At 39.7% G+C, this 19,315-nt stretch overlaps 1 protein-coding gene across 1 annotated transcript in view; it reads right to left on the bottom strand.

Annotated features, from left to right (window-relative positions):
- LOC146859134 (uncharacterized) overlaps window positions 1–19,315 on the bottom strand; it is a 2,052,335-nt gene that overhangs the window by 275,198 nt on the left and 1,757,822 nt on the right. The window lies entirely within an intron of this gene.

Below are 19,315 nucleotides of genomic sequence, written 5' to 3'. Positions count from 1 at the left end.
CAAAATGACGTATAGGGAACAAATTAAAATACTATGTTTATTTTTGAAGTAAAACTTCAATTCCAACATTCTAAAATGTTATTTTGCTTGCTTTTCTATAAGCAAAATTGTTGATGACACTGTCGAAGTCTATTTCATCACTCATTTGCTGTTTTATAGACAGTATGGTAAGATTTCTTAAACGCAAAGTACTCATTGAAGATCTTGGGAAATTCCTAATCAATTTTAATTTAGAAAAATCCCTCTCACAACCAGCAGCACTTACAGCAATTGTGAGGAAGATTCGCTGTAGTATTACAATATTTATAACTGAATTCTCGAGACTGCATTTCAGAATAAACTACAAAAGTTCAAGAGGACCATCCTTCCAAATCTCTGTCTTTTTCTCTCAACAATTCCTTATTAATGTCATCATGATCAAGATTTAGTTAACATTCATATTCATCATTCAAAAGATTTGATGGAGTAAGGAAGGCATATTTTTCAGCAAGAACATGAAGCAGTTGAAATCGTGTGGTGATTTCTTGGATCACTCTGTCCAGTGTAAAAAACATTTCTCTCCTCAACTCAGTTTCATATGACAATTCAGCATCTCGTGATCCTTCACCTGCCATCAGTTTCTTCTGTCTACACCGAAGATCCACGACTATCCCCAGATCATCGCAAATTTCTTTGGCATATGCTACTGAATTGTTAACTAATTCATCCCTATTTTCAGTTAAAAATGCTTCTAAAGCCTGAAGTTTTATGTCACATTGTTTTATATTCAATTCCTTAGGTTGGAGGTAGACCTGTCCATTGTTAATTTCTAGAAGGACGGATTCCCACGTCAAGAAAGCACAGGAAGGAAATCAATTATAACGCGACAAGCATCACGCCAGCATCTGACCTGGTAACTCTATTTTCTTCTTTACTAGTTAAATGTTCTACAGCACATAAGATTTTCGAGTAATTGTTTTTTACAATACTCACAGCATCGACAGCGCAAGGGAGGCTGAGAGGACTGAAAGCACAACCGGAGGAGAGGGAGATGGGTGGCAAGGGGAGAGAAGCCGAGCAAGGGCAAAGGCGCACAGAGAGCATACACCTATAGATCAAGACACATTGAGATTAACGGCTGTTGGGGGAGCACACTGGTGGGGAGGGGAGGGGTGGTAGGAATAGAAGTTATGGAGTTGGGGAAGATTAAGGGGAATAGAGATTAAGGAGGGTGGTAGGGCAGAAGTTGGCGAATGATAGGCAACGAGAGTGTGGGTAATAATGTAAACTTTTGTGGTTGTATAATATGACAACTATGTAGGGGTGAAGGGAGGAGCACAGTACTCCTGAGTATTGAATGCATCAATTGTGAAAGAGATGATGCTGAGATGGAAATGGAAAATAATAAAAAAATGTGTTACAAAAAAAAAAAATAATAATACTCACAGCATCTACCCAGGTACTCCAACGAGTTTCTACCACACTCTTAACATTTTGACCTATGACTGAAATCAGAATATGCCAGCAATGGGTTAAAGAAGAAAAAAACGTGAACTAACACTCCACAGTTCCAAAAAAGAAATCACAGCAACAGAAGCTGCATGTATACCAGTCAAATTCAGCAATTGATTTGTACATGCAACAAATTTGGGTTTTCCATTAATTTCCTTGATGCATCCCTGAACATCAGTATGCTGAGCAGCCATCACAGCCAAATTATCATACGCCTGTCCTCTACAATTTTGAATATCAATTCCGTTGTTTTCTAATTTTTGCAAAATCATAGTTGAAATATTCTTGGTGGTTTTACCTTTTCTTGCAATGAAATCAACAAATGATTCCGCCACCTTCACTTTATTTCCATAAATCATAACGTAGCGTAAAACTTGGCTCATTTGATCCTTATGAGAAATATCAGAAGTGCTGTTGAATATCATAGAAAAATACTTTGCTTCTTTTATTTGTTTGATAAATTCGCTTCTTAATTTTGCTTCCAGAATGTCTATAAACTTGTTCTGAATAGTAGGCAACATATAGTATTTAGCAGACTTTTCCCTGCTTGATTCTTACAATATGATCACGTAGCACTGGATCGTATCTCACCAACAAACGAACTAATTCTAAAAAATGTCCTCAATTTCCTGTTGATTCAGGTTCATCATCAGTCTCGTAATGAATTCTTTCTCGGTCTCAGTAAAGCCAAATTTTGTTTAGCTAGGAATCTAATGATATCCAACAATCTTGAAAGTGTCTCCCTCCACTTCTTCGCATTGTCTTCAACTTGTTCTTGTTCCTTTTATCGATTGCTTCTCTGCGTCAGATTCTGATTTCCAACTCCTTTTATTGTGTGAAAGACACTAGATTCATGGCCGAATAATTTAGGATTAAGTTTCCACCACATTTTGAATCAATCTGCAGAATCAAAATTTGAATGACTTCTGTCTGCAAATAGTCTGCAACAAACACAGTAAAGAGCTTTCTTGAAAGGAGAGTACACCAACCACGACCTCAACATTTTTTCATTATTTGGCAGAGTTAGAAAAAACCACTCACGTGTACGTTTTCTGTTTCGTCCTTTGATTGAAGCACCCTCACACATAATTACATCAAAATCAGAATCTAGATGTTGAACTACAGACACCCCTTGATGTTCCAGTAAGATCCATGTGTCATCATTAATCTTACTTGGCCAAAGACACCCATCTGGAATTTGTTGTTTGTTACACTCCTTATCGCTTGTTGAAGTTGAAGAATCACTTCACTTGGACGATGGTTTGAATTGGGAATCAGAAATTACTTCAGCAACAGTAGTAGTTGTTTCTCGACTGATGTATTTCAGTAGTGCACCTTCATTCTTCCTCCCTAGCCTTTTTATTTTTTCTAAAGGCTGCACCACTTTCTTTTATTCGCTTCATCTTAAGTAAGACTGAAAGAATAAGAAAATGAAAGATATTCATAATAACTAATAATCAAATAAATATTAAATAAGGAATAATCTGGCATAAATATGCCGATTTTAAAATGTTAGTTTGTGTAGTCTGCATGCCTAAAAACTGTGATTCTCTAACTCACCTCAGAAAAACAAAGAAGAACAACGATGTAAAATCACAAAGATGTTACACGTACATAGGCAGAGGCTTAGTCACTTCACCACTCGTCAGACTGGTGGCAAGAAAAACAGCGTGCTTTCTAGTTGTGCACATCAAATGTCCATATTGTGAAGCAAACACTAGGTACAAGCCTGACTAGAGGCAGGTGTCAGACATTCTTGCACATCAGGGAAACGAACAGCGCCTAGAGACCAGGTGCTGGTGTCAGACCGGCATGCACATGTGTACACCAAAGTAAGTAGTCAGGTGTCCGTATTCCATATAGGCCTGGACTGCTTACACAAATGTACGCCCTCAGTAGTTTCGCAGCTAGGAAGCTAACTCGATCTCACAGACAGACTCTTTTCAACTGCCCCCGCCAGCAGTGCACACCATGTCACTACCAGTGCCAAACAACATGAGCCAGCAGCTCTGAACCTAGTTGACACAGGGACGGGAAGGCCAAGAACTGGCTGTGGCAGGTGAGGACACAGGAAACTCCGAGGCCATGGAGGCGGGAGCAGGGCAGAACGCAATGCTGGGCATGCGCTGGCGGGGCCTGCCGGGACTGCAATGAATGGCAGCACTCACTTACCACTCTGGAATCTTGATCTGCCTCCCTTGCCAACAGCGGTGCGGGCTGTGTTGACATAGTGTGTGGGCTCTGAGGCTGTGCCATCATCACCTGAAGTGGGAGAGGAGGGAATGTGTGGGGGGAATGAATAGATGGGCCAGCAGCCCCTAGAAACTAGTTCTCCTATCTGGATAATTAGTGGGTGCTATGAGGGTCACCCCTACTCCTGCCCAGGACTCACCTACTCTGAATCATTCCATCTGTAACTTCCCTCTCCAATGAGGTTGGATCCTTCCCTCTCAGGTGATCTCTTCCAAGAGTCCAGGAAAAGGTCAGATCCTGTGCAGATGATCCTGACAGCAGAGAGAGGATTGCGGAGGAGCTTCAGGAAACAGGGAATCCTGAGTACTCCCAGAAAGCAATGTGCAGACTAGGATCTGCTGTAATGCGTATGTCCAGAACATAAGAGAAATTTCAAGTATACTGCGCATGCCCAGCACAGGCGACACTAATGTTCGACCTATGTAGTGCGCATGCCCAGAACATTGGCCCCAATTGCACACTTTAACACTGCGCTGCATCAAGTGCAAGTTAACAAATTAAAAGAAGCTAATCCTGCCTTACGTCTTGAAATGAACACCCCTTTATTAGTAAAAATGCAAAGATGTCACGGTCTTTTCTATTTCTACTATCTATATATGAATATTCGCGTTTTATGCCAATTTGGATGTTCTGTGGCCAGTCACAGAGGCATGTAAGAGTATGTAAAGGAGCACTACGCGAGTACGGCTTTAGGTACTGCAGAATGCCTTCATGAAAACGCCCCACGGTAGCTAACGACACAATAGTCTATCACCTTTAAATTGAGATACAGGCAAGGCACTGTTCTCCCTAATGCTGAAGTTTTGTATCCAATATATGCCATACGAAGTGCATTCGTTTGCAGTGTCCCTTGCCACCTGTGATTAATAGCCCGAGCACTACATATGTCCACGCAGAAAAGTGCCAAGGGAAGCAGAACCAGCGCCTTCCATATTATCATGGCTGTAACAAACTCATTCCCTGGTGTCAGCCAGACTGAAGGACTCTGATGATGAAATATGATGCATGCTGAAAATAATGACTTTCTCTGCCCTTCTGGTGAGTTCACTGCTTTCCAATGTCATGTTGGCTTCTCATCTGAGCGGTAATGAAGGGAATATCATTGACTGTTGTAGCGCTGAAACCACAGTGTGTTTTACAATAAATTGCATCTCAGGTCCCCGACGCCCAGAAGATTATGCCACATCAGAGGAAAAAAATCCTGGCATTCTTACATCTGAATCCCTGAAGATGTGAATTCACGGAACAGGTGGTGTTCTCAAGAGGCAATTCCTAGAGAATGCCACTAATATGCAGCGTTCCATTTCTTGAATACAGCACTTTTAGATTGTAACAGAAAATACAAAATAAAACCCTCAGCAGCCCCCAACTCAGAAGAAATATAGAAAAATATGGAAACGTGGGCAATTTGTTTTATTTAAAGTCAAAAGTAAGCACTTGTGTGGGGAAATACATGGATACAAATCCGAAATAAATCAGTCATGTATCTGTGGTCCTGTGCACGTTCTGAAACAAGATTATTTTAGCCAAATTTCACACCGAATATGGGGTAAATCTAGATGATAGGAGACATCTGTGTCAAATATCCCTGTAGAGCAGAAATGGTTTTGATCTAAAAACTGCTTTAGTTTCCTATATGCTATTAAGGATCAATGCTGCAACAGTTTATCTCCCTGTTTAAGACTCATTAAGTCTTTGTCTTCTGCAATGACTGACTTTCCTGATGCTATTCCGTGCTACGTATGCTGTTTTTTGTAGTAGGTTTGCTTGTATAGTTATGGAATGATGACCCAACACATTTCACACAACCTGGCTAATAGGTGCTGCCGCAATGATGAGTATAACCAACCAAAAAAGTCCTTCAGGGTCTCATGGTGTACATATTCCATTACAGACTGGCTAAGTATCATAATGGGGGCAGTTTGGCACAAGGTGAGACTATTTACAATTAAAATTGAGCATCAACAAACCTAAGAAATGTGTGTAGCAGCGTCCAAAGAATGCCCTAATCAGAAGAGGAGTGAGCAGGAGAATGCAACAGCTCGACGAGATACTGGGGTTCAATAATGCACTTCTCCCTGAGTGTTGAAATAGAAAACTAACGCACATGCTTATTCACTGAGGGCAGGAATCCTACAGCCTAGCGAGTTGTTATTAAGGAGTGCGCATGTGTAGGTTGAGTACATGTTTGTTACTTTCAGTGGCTGGACTGGTGCATGAGGAACAAACCACAAACGTTAGGAATCATCAAAACGCTTGATTTGATTCAAAATACAAGAACCCTTTTAACCTTTTTTTCATTAAACTCAGCCCATTTCCATTAAAGGATCAAGTGCCGTTAAAAAAAAGGTTTCCTATTTGATAAGACATTCGGGGGAGCAGGCAGTGGTTCTTTTGCCCACAGAATGCCCAAACCTAGCTGCTCAACCTCAGCTACCCACCACCATTTCCAGAGGGGGAGCAGTCTCATGAGGCCAGCCTCCTCTTTGAGATTCATTAATGATCCGAATTTGGGAGTCAATTACTTTAAAATGGTCTGCAGTCACATTTACAGTCACAACCACTGAAATAACCCTTTCCAAAATGCAGACAGGAAGAGTATGCACACCCCAAACCTATTCCTATTTGCAATTCAGAAATGGTTGCAAAAGCCCTCTTACTAGTCGTGCGCACCTCATACATGGGCTTTTGTACATCGTGAAAAGTCCTTAAATGATCGCAAATCCTGTGACATGGGAATTGTAAGGTTTGCCGTCGCAAACGGACTTGTACATCTGACCCATCTTTGATGAGAGGAGCTGTGAATGGAGGTTTTAACACCTGTCAAGCACTTCTATCTGGTGGCTTTAAAGAATCAATCTTTAGGATGTTCTGAACTCAGCACTATAAAGTTCTGGGCCTAGACTTAGTAGTTCGCACAATAGTAGGTTCTAGTCCATGGCCTCAACATTCTAGAGTAGACAGTTCCAGCTATTGTTCTCCACAATGATTAAGGCAGCAATATGCAACCTGACGTTGTATATTGAAATTATGTTCTTTGTTGCACCATTCTGGAGGATCATATATACGCAAGACACTATGGGGCAAATCACAAAAGCATCTATGAGTATGTGAAGCTGCACTACCGGAGTACTCGTTTACGTACCCATACATAATTTTGGTGATTAGGTCCTGGAAAGTCTAACTCCTTATTAGCAAAAGTGATTGGGTTCGATCATAATGAGCATCTTGTGATGTCATTCAGGCTTTGCAATGTCCCAACTGCATTGAAACATGTGTAGGTACATTTTGCATAGATTTAGCAGTATCTTTAGATATCTTGCTCATCCCTTAAAACACTTGCCCTCAAACAACTAAGACATTACAAACTGTATGCAAAGCCCTCCAAGTGCAACGGCAGTCGAACCAGTGTGGCCTTTATGGGGGTTCACACTGGGAGAGAGGTTATGGATTTAACATGAATTGAGATTAAGGTTCCACAGCACCTGATCAGCAAGAACCAATTTTACACTAGGAGTATCATTGACTTTCCTAAGTACTATTTGAATGAATCAATGATAAATAGATGCCCTGCACTCTATACCCAATTTAGCACTGATCCCTGAAAATTGAAGACTGATTACGTATATCTCAGATCTCTTCTGGGTCCATTTATGAACAACTCCTCATTGAAATACATTTACAATTGTCCACCAGGATGCATTGAGTCACTGGAAAGCTGCTGCTCCGTGGGCAGCATTCACATATGAAAGGGTTAAGTATTCCATTAACCTTGGTCATTTCTAGGAATGTCTGGGGATCATCACTTAAGGCACGCTTCAGAAAGGTTTTTGCTCACTTCAGTTGAGATTCTGTGTGCACACAACATAATTTATGAGTGTAAAAGTCAGAGGTGCTTTCTCCATTAGGGCTCTGGGGCTGTGACCCACTGAAATTTCTACACATGCGCCCCACTGAAATTCCTACACATTCCTACATACATATTACACAGATCAATTTATTTAGAGATATGATCGTATCCCTAAACAAATCGATGTATTTAAGTCTGGTCTGTCTGTCGAAGGTTGCCTACCCCACCTCGCTCTGAAGTAGGAGATGGACGCCTGGCAGTAAATCAACGTAATGAACTGTGAAGCATGGGCCTGTAAAGCCCTTCAATGCCATTGTAGTCTATGGTAGTATCCCCTGTAGCCCAGTGCCGCTTTTAGCATCATGGTTTCGGGTGTCATAGTCTTCATCCCTGCGTGATTCCAGATGTCCGTCATTCACAGGCATAAATCCCACCCTTTCCCATTCATCACACGTAGGAATAGATGTAAGAACATGTGATTTGGTGCCTTATCCTCAGTAATGATGTGTTATAATGCTACTCTTGTGTTATGTATATTGTGCTGAGACCCCATGTCATGCTAATCTCCCCCACTGTGACACTCCAGGTTCTGGCTGCACGTAGCTGCTCCCTTTAGAAGTGGAGCATTTCATGCGAAATTGATCCAAAAGACGAACAGGGTTTCTGTTCCCTTATGAAGTTGATCCAAATATCTTTAGGTACTCACTTTAGTTACTGAATGAATGCTATATGTGCATTTAATGTACCGTGAAATAGCCCTTCTTCGATTTTATTTTTTGAGAGTTGCATTCACCTCTCTGTTAATATGAGCCCCCCATATCTTAGGCCCTCCCTTGCAGCAGTCAGCAAGTTCCAGTTTGATTCCAGGTAATAAGGTGGCCTATGCAGACAACATTTTATGTTCAAATAAAAAAAATTGGACAAATGTCCTTATCTGCATATAATCGTTGAGAATGCCTTTCTCCTCAGCTTTTTTTTTCTTTTTTCTTTCACTGGGCTGCAAAGTAACCCTGGCTAAACAGTGGTAGGGCTACGACAGATTATGCATCACATAATTAAATGCTTTTTTTAAAAACCATAGTGAGTTAGACGCTCAGCCCATTAGTAATCTGCTGGTTCAGAGACCTGAACCTGTGCACCGTGGTACGGGTACAGTGAAATGGCAACTAAAGGTAGCTTAGAGATAAGGATCTGTCAGCCACACAATGGTTCCTGGGCATGGAGACTGGTTGGATTATCACCGAAAAGTAAGAAACATGAATGACTGCATAAGCCTCACATTCTACCCTAGATGTTAATTAAAAGTTATATAGAGGGGAGAGGGTGTTGCCTAATGGCTAGAGTGGTCGACCTCAACGCTGGGGAACCTGGTTTAAGTCATGGCAGGAAAGCTCAACATCCTGTGATTCTGGGCAGATTAATCTCCATGCGCTAACAAAACAAAAACAAAAGCAAAAAAAAATGTGTCCGTCTGTAACGTAACTGGTGCTCTTGTAAAGCGCTCTCATATCTCCGGGTCACGTTTGAGCTATATAAAACTCCAGGGAAAAAAATTGTGAACTCGCAGAAAATGGCTGTAGCGTTTCCCTCCTTTTACCAACATCGCCAGCTTGTCACGTATAGTTAATAGCAAACATTTCATATGTAAAACATGACAGACCTGTCTGTGAAAGTGCAGACCTATTCTTGTTCATGAAACCTGATTGGTGGCAGTGTATGAAATATTCAAATATCCGAGTCAAGTGCAAAGAGAGAAACATTTGCTTATAGTTAAGACAGTTATCTACTGTATGGCGATAAAACTGTCTCTAGCTTCATGCCCTTAACATTAATGCCAAAAGCATGTATTGATTTATGAACAATGAATGTTAAAAATGTTGAGGCAAGTCACGTCAGTGATTTAGTTTGTCTGTTATTTCACATGTTTTACTTAATTTTGCATTCGGCAAGAGTGTTAGCTATTTCATCATGTTGTGTTGCTGTATTGTTTTGTCTTATCTTATTCTTGCACAGTGCAAACTTTGAGTCTGCCAGGTGTTTATGAGGGGCTTTGATTGAGAGCTCTGGCACTGAGGCTGAAAGCAAAGCAAAGTGACCATCAGTGGGTTGGCCACTCTGCAGAGCACACAGAACAAAGGTCATGTATTCTAGTTGCAATTGAAATTCTGTGTAAATGTGTGTGAAGAGGGTACACAGATGTCAAAATATTTTCAAGGCAAAAGCAAAAGGAAATAAATTGCTTCAATGTGAGTGAATGCAGTATTTGTTTGCAAGTTGTGATGTCGATGAGATGAGAGGAAGTGCATTCGGGGAAGAGTGAAAAGATGGTGCTGCTGAGGAAACAGTGGCAGTTATAAGATGTGCAGATGAACGATATGTGCAGAGAAAAAGGGCATACATATCTAACATTAAGGACACATAACTAAAAGGCCAAAAATCCTTCAACAGACCTCAATACTATTTAATTCACATGCTCACAATGTCAGAAGTGAAACATTTCCAATGTTAATTTTTATAACAACTTGTTGTTACTCATTTATCTTAAACAGCTAAAAACAATTGACAAAGCCAATCGTACTGACAGGTTTTAGCTGTATGTCAGTTGTTGGGTTATATAGCTGGATGCATTTACATCTCAGAGGGAAACACTGAAATAATTTGCAGCATGTAAAAAAACAAGAAAAGTGAATATTTCAAATGAGTGTTATGGGGCTGTCACTTCTTCACAAAGGCATGGTTTACAGCCTGAATTTTGCTTTACACAAATATAATATCTCCACTAATGGGTAAGCGTGTGTGAAATGTTTTTTACATCTGCAAAATCTAGCTAAAGTTGCACATTTTCTGTTATCAAAATTTTGTTAATTTCACAAGATTGGGCCGGTATGACTGAAGACAGTGGGACAAAAAAAACTAAAATAAAGCAGTACTGTAGGTGAGCAGGTACTGCCTCGTTCATTTGTTGGCAGGGCTTGACCCAGGCATATCTCGCCAGGGCATACCTAACTTGCTGGGGGGGTGGCAGCGGGGCGTATGGGCTTTCTCCCACACACTCTCTAACCTGGTCATACCAAATTTGGGTAGCTACAAACACAGCACGGCCTCTCTGGCTGGGGTATTTTAAAAATGACATCTTCTGTCCTGTTGCTGAGGATAGGGAAAAGTTGTATAGACGCATGGCTGCCTTACGTATGAGAATTGGAGAGCATTGTACTATTTCCTTCATAGAATTGTCATAGGGCCAAGGAGAGAAGAGCTTTGCTTTGCTCAAGGACAAGAAGGAAAATGCCTCCTTCACCACCAGCATTGTCCAAATGTGGGGGGCTTGCTACTGAACTCCTCCCCTTGCCAAATGGTGAAGGGTAGGTCTTGAGCCAGCCATGCTATCGGTACCACTTGGGGGGATGGGTTCTAATGTGATTTATTGGCAGGGTAGGGACGCTTAGAAATTAAAAATATGTGATAGCAAGTCATAACTCTTTGCCTTTCGTGTGTTACCACTCCACTCCCAAGATACCTTGTTGTAAATGGAAAAGTTTTTATAATTTTTATTTGTTGTGAATTTTATTATTAAAAATGACAATTACAGTTAATGTGAATATATAAATTGATAATCATTACAATAGCATTTATGATTATATTAATAACACCAAGTAAAATGTATATATGTTTTCATTATTGTCTTCTTCCAGAGGTGGTGGTGAATGACACTGCAGAATCATGATGAAGACTGAAACAAGCACATCCTATCCCTCTGATCCCCAGTGTATAATTCATTTATGGTCAAATTTCCAACATGGAGCTACGCTAACAAGCCCTCAGGACTACTCATCATGGAAACCTTTGTTAGAGGAAGCTCAAGTAAGGAATCACATTCCACTGTTAGACATTGTGAGAGATGTGGAAAGCAACACGGTTCCCCAAGTATGTTACTACAGGAAGTGTAGGTGTCTGTTTAGCATGAAGAGAGATGTACAGACTATTTAGTGAAAAGCTGAAGCAAGTGTCAGTGATGATGCTGGAACGAGTGAGTGCATGAGCAAACGCTTAAACAGAAGAACATCATTAAAGTCAAATGTGTATGCTGAAGAATGTATATTTTGTGGAAAGATAAAATGCTACAAGGTAACATCAATGTGTGAGAAATTTATCAAGGCCACGGAGCTTATAGAGTTGACAAAAGGCTTCGAGAGTGTGCAACGATTAATTGTGATTCAAAGATCTTAGCAGGTTGCAGAAGGGACAGCATCTTGTTATGGGAACTATACAAGGGTTAACGCAAAGTAGGAAGATCATGCATCTAGCATTCAAACTGATGATCACTACAAAAATATATGAGATGAAGTATATAATGAACAATTTCAATACATTAGAACTGTGATTATTCCTAACAAAGAGGTAAAACGTGTGACAACTCTCACTGAAAGGCTTGAAACGCCCGTGACACACACAGGAATACAGAGAATAGACGAATCAACCAAGAAGCATATTGGAAGAAAATTGGACTACGAGTTTGGTGACAACCTCCACATATTCCCAGACAATCAAGGGAAATTATTGGTCCAACCTGATATTGCCATGCTACAGGACATTGTAAAAGAAAACCAGAGTTTGAAAATAAAATTTGCCTTTTTAAAGGTTAATGCAATATATATGAACACGATCATTTAAAAAATATCATCACACATAAGAACAGTGATTAAAACAAACTTGAATCAACACCATAGCCATATCATCCATCAAACATTGATGAAGATTCATTTACAATGCCTGATTACCTTAAACAGTTCCTATTAGGACTTCGGACTGGGGATCCAGAAAACACAAAGCCATCCAAAAGGTTCACCTTACTTATGCAATCATTTAGTTTAAGACATTATATATGCAGTGACAAATGGCCAGCAGAAACTCCCAAGCAATTGTTGCTCCCATACGCCGTAAAAATGATGACAGGCAATGTTGAAATCATTCGCACTCTACACAGACTCGGTCATGGGATTTCATACTCACAGCTGGAAGAAAATGGTACCGCTTTGTGTCTGTAGAAACCTGCTGCTACCTTAAATTAGCAAATTGTGCTTCCAGCTGACATTCAGCCTCATGTCTTCACTAACTTAGCATGGGATAACCTTGAAAGGCTGGAAGAGACGCTTACTGGTGAGGGGACAACTTATCGAGTCAGTGATATAGCTGTGCAGCCCAAGTTGTTTGGACCACAACCTCTTAAAGCTCCTCTCCCAAGCATTGAGAGACAAAAGTAAAGAACACTGATAACCAAAATACTGAAGAACTGTTCATGTATCTTTCTGGTGAACGAGTTAGGCCTCAGCCATTGATGACAAGTACCAAAGTCATGCTGGAATGTGTTGCCCAATTGAAGCTTGCACGAAATAAGAACATGATCTGGGTGGTTACAAGACAAGAAGTGAGCCTTGCACAGGTAATACCAGTTAGACAGGATTTAACATCAGTGCTAGAGCCCTAGTTAGTTTATCGCAGATGCAGAGAGAGTGACAAAACCTATTCAGAAGAAAATGATGACGACGAATGTGAATGATACAATTGTGTTTATATTCATTCATGACATACATTGCCTATTTAAGATAGAACTATTATTATTTGAAATTGTAAGTGAAAATTATGCATTTAATCTATATCAATATATGTGAAGTACAATTAAGTTGTATTGTTATTATTTTAAGGACTATGGGCCAGATGTACGACCCGTTTTTGCATGCGCAAACGGGTTTGCAACCCGTTTGAGCATGCAAAAACCTACAGGGCCATGTACAAACACTATTTAGCGTATCACAATTTTTTTGTATCTCGTTATATAGGATTTGCGACTCGCTATTAGGAAGGGGCGTTCCCTTCCTAATAGCAACCCCAAATGCCTGTATGACTGTTTTGCAACCAAAATTTTATTATTAAAAATGACAATTACAGTTAATGTGAATATATACATTGATAATCATTACAATAGCATTTATGATCATATTATTAACACCAAGTAAAATGAATATATGTTTTCATTATTGTCTTCTTCCAGAGGTGGTGGTGAATGACATTGCAGCATCATGAAGAAGACTGAAACAAGCACATCCTATCCCTCTGATCCCCAGTGTATAATTCATTTATGGTCAAATTTCCAACATGGAGCTACGCTAACAAGCCCTCAGGACTACTCATCATGGAAACCTTTGTTAGAGGAAGCTCAAGTAAGGAATCACATTCCACTGTTAGACATTGTGAGAGATGTGGAAAGCAGCACGGTTCCCCAAGTATGTTACTACAGGAAGTGTAGGTGTCTGTTTAGCATGAAGAGAGATGTACAGACTATTAAGTGAAAAGCTGAAGCAAGTGTCAGTGATTATGCTGGAACGAGTGAGTGCATGAGCAAACGCTTAAACAGAAGAACATCATTAAAGTCAAATGTGTATGCTGAAGAATGTATATTTTGTGGAAAGATAAAATGCTACAAGGTAACATCAAAGTGTGAGAAATTTATCAAGGCCATGGAGCTTATAGAGTTGACAAAAGGCTTCGAGAGTGTGCAACGATTAATTGTGATTCAAAGATCTTAGCAGGTTGCAGAAGGGACAGCATCTTGTTATGGGAACTATACAAGGGTTAACGCAAAGGAGGAAGATCATGCATCTAGCATTCAAACTGATGATCACTACAAAAATATATGAGATGAAGTATATAATGAACAATTTCAATACATTAGAACTGTGATTATTCCTAACAAAGAGGTAAAACGTGTGACAACTCTCACTGAAAGGCTTGAAACGCCCGTGACACACACAGGAATACAGAGAATAGACGATTCAACCAAAAAGCATATTGGAAGAAAATTGGACTACGAGTTTGGTGACAACCTCCACATATTCCCAGACAATCAAGGGAAATTATTGGTCCAACCTGATATTGCCATGCTACAGGACATTGTAAGAGAAAACCAGAGTTTGAAAATAAAATTTGCAGTTTTAAAGGTTAATGCAATATATATGAACAAGATCATTTAAAAAACATCATCACACATAAGAACAGTGATTAAAACAAACTTGAATCAACACCATAGCCATATCATCCATCAAACATTGATGAAGATTCATTTACAATGCCTGATTACCTTAAACAGTTCCTATTAGGACTTCGGACTGGGGATCCAGAAAACACAAAGCCATCCAAAAGGTTCACCTTACTTATGCAATCATTTAGTTTAAGACATTATATATGCAGTGACAAATGGCCAGCAGAAACTCCCAAGCAATTGTTGCTCCCATACGCCGTAAAAATGCTGACAGGCAATGTTGAAATCATTCGCACTCTACACAGACTCGGTCATGGGATTTCATACTCACAGCTGGAAGAAAATGGTACTGCTTTGTGTCTGTAGAAACCTGCTGCTACCTTAAATTAGCAAATTGTTCTTCCAGCTGACATTCAGCCTCATGTCTTCACTAACTTAGCATGGGATAACCTTGAAAGGCTGGAAGAGACGCTTACTGGTGAGGGGACAAGTCATCGAGTCAGTGATATAGCTGTGCAGCCCAAGTTGTTTGGACCACATCCTCTTAAAGCTCCTCTCCCAAGCATTGAGAGACAAAAGTAAAGAACACTGATAACCAAAATACTGAAGAACTGTTCATGTATCTTTCTGGTGAACGAGTTAGGCCTCAGCCATTGATGACAAGTACCAAAGTCATGCTGGAATGTGTTGCCCAATTGAAGCTTGCACGAAATAAGAACATGATCTGGGTGGTTACAAGACAAGAAGTGAGCCTTGCACAGGTAATACCAGTTAGACAGGATTTAACATCAGTGCTAGAGCCCTAGTTAGTTTATCACAGATGCAGAGAGAGTGACAAAACCTATTCAGAAGAAAATGATGACGACGAATGTGAATGATACAATTGTGTTTATATTCACTCATGACATACATTGCCTATTTAAGATAGAACTATTATTATTTGAAATTGTAAGTGAAAATTATGCATTTAATCTATATCAATATATGTGAAGTACAATTAAGTTGTATTGTTATTATTTTAAGGACTATGGGCCAGCTGTACGACCCGTTTTTGCATGCGCAAACGGGTTTGCAACCGTTTGAGCATGCAAAAACCTACAGGGCCATGTACAAACACTATTTAGCGTATCACAATTTTTTTGTATCTCGTTATATAGGATTTGCGACTTGCTATTAGGAAGGGTCGTTTCCTTCCTAATAGCGACCCCAAATGCCTGTATGACTGTTTTGCAACCAAAATTTTATTATTAAAAATGACAATTACAGTTAATGTGAATATATACATTGATAATCATTACAATAGCATTTATGATTATATTAATAACACCAAGTAAAATGTATATATGTTTTCATTATTGTCTTCTTCCAGAGGTGGTGGTGAATGACATTGCAGAATCATGATGAAGACTGAAACAAGCACATCCTATCCCTCTGATCCCCAGTGTATAATTCATTTATGGTCAAATTTCCAACATGGAGCTACGCTAACAAGCCCTCAGGACTACTCATCATGGAAACCTTTGTTAGAGGAAGCTCAAGTAAGGAATCACATTCCACTGTTAGACATTGTGAGAGATGTGGAAAGCAACTCGGTTCCCCAAGTATGTTACTACAGGAAGTGTAGGTGTCTGTTTAGCATGAAGAGAGATGTACAGACTATTAAGTGAAAAGCTGAAGCAAGTGTCAGTGATGATGCTGGAACGAGTGAGTGCATGAGCAAACGCTTAAACAGAAGAACATCATTAAAGTCAAATGTGTATGCTGAAGAATGTATATTTTGTGGAAAGATAAAATGCTACAAGGTAACATCAATGTGTGAGAAATGTATCAAGGCCATGGAGTTTATAGAGTTGACAAAAGGCTTCGAGAGTGTGCAACGATTAATTGTGATTCAAAGATCTTAGCAGGTTTCAGAAGGGACAGCATCTTGTTATGGCAACTATACAAGGGTTAACGCAAAGGAGGAAGATCATGCATCTAGCATTCAAACTGATGATCACTACAAAAATATATGAGATGAAGTATATAATGAACAATTTCAATACATTAGAACTGTGATTATTCCTAACAAAGAGATAAAACGTGTGACAACTCTCACTGAAAGGCTTGAAACGCCCGTGACACACACAGGAATATAGAGAATAGACGAATCAACCAAGAAGCATATTGGAAGAAAATTGGACTACGAGTTTGGTGACAACCTCCACATATTCCCAGACAATCAAGGGAAATTATTAGTCCAACCTGATATTGCCATGCTACAGGACATTGTAAGAGAAAACCAGAGTTTGAAAATAAAATTTGCAGTTTTAAAGGTTAATGCAATATATATGAACAAGATCATTTAAAAAACATCATCACACATAAGAACAGTGATTAAAACAAACTTGAATCAACACCATAGCCATATCATCCATCAAACATTGATGAAGATTCATTTACAATGCCTGATTACCTTAAACAGTTCCTATTAGGACTTTGGACTGGGGATCCAGAAAACACAAAGCCATCCAAAAGGTTCACCTTACTTATGCAATCATTTAGTTTAAGACATTATATATGCAGTGACAAATGGCCAGCAGAAACTCCCAAGCAATTGTTGCTCCCATACGCCGTAAAAATGCTGACAGGCAATGTTGAAATCATTCGCACTCTACACAGACTCGGTCATGGGATTTCATACTCACAGCTGGAAGAAAATGGTACCGCTTTGTGTCTGTAGAAACCTGCTGCTACCTTAAATTAGCAAATTGTGCTTCCAGCTGACATTCAGCCTCATGTCTTCACTAACTTAGCATGGGATAACCTTGGAAGGCTGGAAGAGACGCTTACTGGTGAGGGGACAAGTCATCGAGTCAGTGATATAGCTGTGCAGCCCAAGTTGTTTGGACCACATCCTCTTAAAGCTCCTCTCCCAAGCATTGAGAGACAAAAGTAAAGAACACTGATAACCAAAATACTGAAGAACTGTTCATGTATCTTTCTGGTGAACGAGTTAGGCCTCAGCCATTGATGACAAGTACCAAAGTCATGCTGGAATGTGTTGCCCAATTTAAGCTTGCACGAAATAAGAACATGATCTGGGTGGTTACAAGACAAGAAGTGAGCCTTGCACATGTAATACCAGTTAGACAGGATTTAACATCAGTGCTAGAGCCCTAGTTAGTTTATCGCAGATGCAGAGAGAGTGACAAAACCTATTCAGAAGAAAATGATGATGACGAATGTGAATGATACAATTGTGTTTATATTCACTCATGACATACATTGCCTATTTAAGATAGAACTATTATTATTTGAAATTGTAAGTGAAAATTATGCATTTAATCCATATCAATATATGTGAAGTACAATTAAGTTGTATTGTTATTATTTTAAGGACTATGGGCCAGATGTACGACCCGTTTTTGCATGCGCAAACGGGTTTGCAACCCGTTTGAGCATGCAAAAACCTACAGGGCCATGTACAAACACTATTTAGCGTGTCACAATTTTTTTGTATCTCGTTATATAGGATTTGCGACTCGCTATTAGGAAGGGGCGTTCCCTTCCTAAAAGCGACCCCAAATGCCTGTATGACTGTTTTGCAACCAAAATTGCGGTCACAAAACAGTTGCATTTTACCACCCTTCACAGAAGGGTGGTAAACCACTCCCAAACCGGAGGGGGTCCCTAGGGGACCCCTTCCCCTTTGTGATGTCTCTAAGAATATTTTTTAAAGGCAGGCAGTGGTCCCAGGGACCACTACCTGTCCTTAAAAAATAAAACAAAAACGTTTAATTTTTCTTTTTTAAATGCTTCCTGCTTTCTTTTAAGGAAAACGGCCTGCATTTAAAAAAAAAATTTGCTTCATTTAAAAGCAGTCCCAGACATGGAGGCCTGCTGAGCCCAGCAGGTCACCATACCTGGGAGGGCCAGCCATTCCCAATGGGGTCGCAAATTGTGAGTGCCTCATGAATATACATGAGGCATGCAATTTGCGACCCTATTGGGAATTGCAATCAGTGTCACAGACACTGTAGTACATACGAATTTGCGACTCACAAATTGCGATTTGCTATTGCGACGCTGTTTGTGAGTCGCAAATTCCTTGGTCGCACATCTGGCCCAAAATTGTTATTATTACAATTAATAATCATAATTATTTTTAAATAATATTGAATTTAAGTAATCTGGGAGAATTCGATTTATTATCCCACATATTCATATTATCATGAATTTGTATGCTATTTATCAAAAATATGAAAATAAATATTTTTGGGGGCTATGATTGCTAATCCAATAATATCATACAAAAGGCAAAAAGTGATGACTTTGCTATCACATATTTTCCATCGCTAGGCATCTATACCTTGCAAAAAAAAAATCATGTTAGAGCATATCCCCCGAGTGGTACTAACGGCCTAAATTTGGGGTCCTGGCTCATGGCCTAAGGGTGAAAAGCTGATTCTCCACGTGCTCATAGCAATTTTAGTGAGAGAATGAAACACTGACGTTGAACAGTGATTTAAGATTGACTTAGCGATGATATATGTCTGGAAAAACACTTAGAAAATGATTTAAAAAACATTGAGAAACACCAGCAGAAGCACTGGGACAAACTTTGGATACTGGCATTTGTAGAATGAGTAAAACCCTAGCTGATGTAAGGGGGAAGGCACTGCCTTCGTGGAGCTCATTTGTGA

The sequence above is a fragment of the Triturus cristatus genome, chromosome 3_2 (assembly GCF_964204655.1).
Source record: "Triturus cristatus chromosome 3_2, aTriCri1.1, whole genome shotgun sequence".
Taxonomy (NCBI): Eukaryota; Metazoa; Chordata; class Amphibia; order Caudata; family Salamandridae; genus Triturus; species Triturus cristatus.
Note: the sequence above shows the minus strand (reverse complement) of the source record. Positions and strands in the feature narration are given on the sequence as shown.